Below are 4,295 nucleotides of genomic sequence, written 5' to 3'. Positions count from 1 at the left end.
TCTCTAACTCACCTCACAACTCTCTTTGCAGCACTTGCAGCTGCTGCTGCCATTGCAGCTCTCTCTTCCTCTCTTCTCTCTTCACATTTTCATAATTCTCTTCACTCTCATTTTGCTCTCTAACACATGCTTCTATTTATAGGCATTCATGGAGGCTTTTCTTCAACAAAGGTGGCTGCCAACTCCAACTCTTCTTCAACAATGGTGGCTGCCAACCTTTGACATCTTGGATGAGTGCACATGGTTGGTGCAATAGCAAATGGTTGTTGCATATTAATGGCAACCAACCTAACAATCACCCCCTTTGCCATTCATATGAGACAACTGTCCACTTGCTTCTTTAGCACATGTTTGCATCTTGCAGCTCTTCTAACCTGACCATTCTAAGAGCATGTTTGACCAAGTTTACAGGTACTCGCCAAACCTTCCAATCCTTAAAGTAACTAAAGCACACCTTTTCTCACACAAAAGGATCACTATAACCAGATGGTCTGCCACATCACATCTGAATAGTGTTAACGCTTGTCTCTGGAACTACATTCCCCTTCGAGCGTATCAACCACGCTCAGTCCGGAATGATTCCTCAAGCCTCACATCAAGGCTTACAACACCCCCTCAAACGGATATTTCAAGTGCGACAGTCATTATCTGAGTATCTCAATATGATCACAAGCTCACCACTCTTCCAAGAGTCTACTCATCCAGGAGTTGCACCTACCGTCTGTTCCACCCTAGGAACCACGCCTTACTTCTCCATAAGTCTCTCGCTCTTAGTCTTAAGAGTCTAGGTAGCTCTTCACCTTTAACCATTGGGGCAGCCCATAAAAGGTTGATCCATATCTGTCTTCATACTCTGAGTATTACAATGCCATTACCGAGCTCACCACTTTGACAAGAGTCAACGTGTCCGGGAACCTGCGAGTGCCCCCGCCCCCTTCATAGCAGCCATGTCATAATGCTTCACAATTCATCCATTTATTATCCAAGGCACATATCTTCTAGCTCATTAATCTTTAGCATGGGGGCAATATCCATGAAAGTTAATTCGACATTTATCTCCATCCTCATTATAGCCACTTCATTTGCTATACACTTGTCCACTTATATCCAGCCATCACATTGGCTCTTAGGCATTTTGAAATTGGCGCTTTTATCATGGCCCTCACACCTTCTCCTAAGGTGTTTCCGCTCATCGTCATGCGACGGTTTAATCCGGGGCATCTATCATGGCCCTTACACCTTCTATTTAAGGTGTCTTCGCCTTTCATAGGCGGTCACATCCTCCTTCAGCTGGGATGCTTCATAGTGGCTCCAAAAATTCTCTATCACCATGTGCACTGTAGGATATCACTGCCACTGATTACATAAAAAGAGAAAATTACGGTATACTCATCGCAATTCTCCACCTCGATTTCTATGTTTGGAGCTTCTGCGTCTTTCATCATCGCACTTGACAGCTCCACCTACACCAACTCTCTTTGGTGTCTTCACCTTTCATCATAGGCAATTTCCTTTTATCACAGGCGTTTGCACCCCCTCAATTAGGTGCATCCACAATAGCTCATCTTTCCATCCTTGTATGCATTGGAAAGGTCTTCGCTTGTTGTCTTCATTAAGAGCACAAGAGACTTCCTATTGTACAACCTTCACACAGTCTCTGCTTTTAGCTTCATCTAAGAACTCTTCTTCTCCATGCACTTGTTGTCTCATTACAATACCTCATTGGATCCTCCGGGTACTTCTGCATAATTTCTGTGTGCTCTTGTGCAATTTCAATTCTCCAAATTTCTCCCTATTCCTTGCTTATTTTTTACAGCAGCTCATCCTGTCACAACACTTGTCCAAGTCAAAATAGGATGCCAATCTTCATCTCCTTGCTGTATTTCTCTTCTATTATCAGGGTCTTCATCAATTCTCTCCTTGAGAAATCACAGTCACAGAATCTAACTTCTTTGGAGAAATCACCACTCTATCAGATCCTTGATCATACAGAACCTAATTATTCCCTTATGCCATCATATTGCTAGTCTGCAACCGTTTTATTACAAACTCCTATATATACAAAAATAGTACCGTCTGGATAATCCTTCCACTAAGCAAGTTCCCAGGAAAGATTGGAGGGGTCACAACGATCCCGCTTAAAATCCAATATCCTAGATAGAATTTCTTAGGCCATACTATCCATTGTATTGTCTTTCCGTATATACAACCATTTGCTAGCTTTGTTGCGGCTTTCCTTTACAAGTGATCTGGGGTATCCTGGTTTTATACTTGATTTCTCAACAACTGGCGAGACTACCATTGCATAGATTCGTCAAGATTGGTCTTCAGTAATTTTCACTCTCCATCTCAAATTGTCCACATGATCTGGTGTTCAGAGTGTCCCAATTTTGCCTTCCCTCAAGGCAATTAAAATTCCCACATAATAGGTCAACACATGTAATTGAGAAAACATGTGTGATTTCTTCTTCTTCATCTCCATTGACCACCATAATGACCATTAGATGCCTCCTAATCAGGCAATCTCTTTCAATAATTCACCATCGCTATTTTTAGTCTTAATCTCAATGATCAGACCATACCATTGCATCCTGAATAATCAAATTAGCTGGAAACAAGTCTGAAATCATCTAAATCGCACTTCAGACGGCTAAGATTTGATCAAAACAATTCTAGCTTGATAAATGGCTTAGATTCAATCTCAGAACCGGTTCCACGTAGGATAAGCTACACTGGATCTTATCCCTCAGCTCGCAGCTCGACTCGGCTCCACTCGGCTCGGCGTGGCTGGTGACGTGGCAGGTGGGGGCCCTTGTGATGACGTGAGAGCTGACTGGGCGCTTACATGGCATGCCTATTGTGCATGCTGACATCACAACTACATCATGCTGATGTCATCATTTGGCATGCATACTGACATCATCAATATCCGGGTTAGTCATATGGGTCCGGTCTACTGGTATTCGGGTTGGGTCAGCCCATCCGAGTGAAGAAGACGCGTGGGGCACATCTGCCTGCGTGGACTGCCACCTCATCCGCGTGCGGGGGAGCGTGCAGGCATATCCGATGTCCGTTTTCGACGCTGTTTTCACTAGTGGCTTCGTCTCGGCCTCCTCTACATAATGGTATGGTCAAAACACCATTTTGAGAACTTTTATTTTTGAGCAAAAATCAAACACCATTTTAAACCAAATGCTCTGATACCAATTGTTAGGAATTCCGGCTCCCTATCCGCGGACCAGTGGTGTTCATGATCATTTGCTCATTGGAGGCCAAGCTCATTGACACATAATATTTAACGTGGTTCAGCAAATTACCTACATCCACGGCAGAGATAAATATTATTAGAGATAGAGAAAAAATACAACATACGGAGGAGGATCACATTCACTCAACTCTCATCTCTCATTGCTACATAGGGTAGCAGCTATATAGAGTAGCAGGGTTGCTGGTGGCAGCCTTTCCTTCTTTCTCTCTTCTTCTCTTTACTTTGCTCTTGCTCTCTCTCAATTTGTTCTCTCACGTATGTCTCTATTTATAGGCATTCATGACAACTTCTCTTGCTCTTTTGTCAACAATGGTGACTGCCAACTCCAGTTCATCTTCAACAATGGTAACTGCTAAACTTTGACATTTTAAAAGGGCTGTTGTATTTGTCAATGGATGATGCCGTCCATTAATGGTTGTTTCACATTAATGGCAATCAACCCAACACAAGGCACTGAAGACACTGATCTGGATAATTAAACAGGAAGAAGAGATACTGATTTTGAGATGAGGAAAGAGAACCACATGGTCCAAGTTCTGGAAATTAGAGAAAATGCCCTTTTGAATTTCTGTGTTTTGGGTGTGATTTATCGTGCTGAAAGTTTATTTGCTGGGTGATGTGTGGCATTGTAGAAGAAAAACTTGTTGCGCATATTGGACCGAAAGCAAACACAAATAAAACACAAACAACAGATTTACGTGGTTCCCCAAAATTGGGTACGTCCACGGAGGCAGCAGATTGTATATTATTGGAGGAATGATACAAACACTCAACTCAACCTAGTACAATCCCACTTAACCCGGTGTTTCACTTTTACACTCGGTGTTTCTCTCAAATCTGTATTTTCTCACTCTCACAGTTACACTCACCACACTTTCATCCTTTTGCTCTCACCACACTTTCACTACACTTATACATTGCTCTCTCTTTATCTCTATTTATAGGAGAGCCTTGGCAACTTGGTTGAGGGTGGTTGAGGGTGGTTGATGGTGGTTGAATGGTGGTTGGAAGTGGTTGATGGTGGTTG

The 4,295-nt window shown here is 42.8% G+C and overlaps 1 long non-coding RNA gene across 1 annotated transcript in view; it reads right to left on the bottom strand.

Annotated features, from left to right (window-relative positions):
* The window catches only part of LOC105113498 (uncharacterized), a 9,005-nt gene extending 4,930 nt beyond the window's left edge, over window positions 1–4,075 (bottom strand). Inside the window, exons 1-2 of the long non-coding RNA XR_839979.1 lie at window positions 3,910–4,075; window positions 3,009–3,010 (exon numbers count right to left, since the gene is read on the bottom strand). This is a non-coding gene — a long non-coding RNA (uncharacterized LOC105113498). The remainder of the gene's footprint in view (window positions 1–3,008; window positions 3,011–3,909) is intronic.
* Window positions 4,076–4,295: the final 220 nt, after the last annotated feature.

This window comes from Populus euphratica, unplaced genomic scaffold (genome assembly GCF_000495115.2).
Source record: "Populus euphratica unplaced genomic scaffold, PopEup_1.0 scaffold424.1, whole genome shotgun sequence".
In the NCBI taxonomy this organism is placed as follows: domain Eukaryota; kingdom Viridiplantae; phylum Streptophyta; class Magnoliopsida; order Malpighiales; family Salicaceae; genus Populus; species Populus euphratica.
This window is presented reverse-complemented; position numbering and strand designations above follow the sequence as displayed.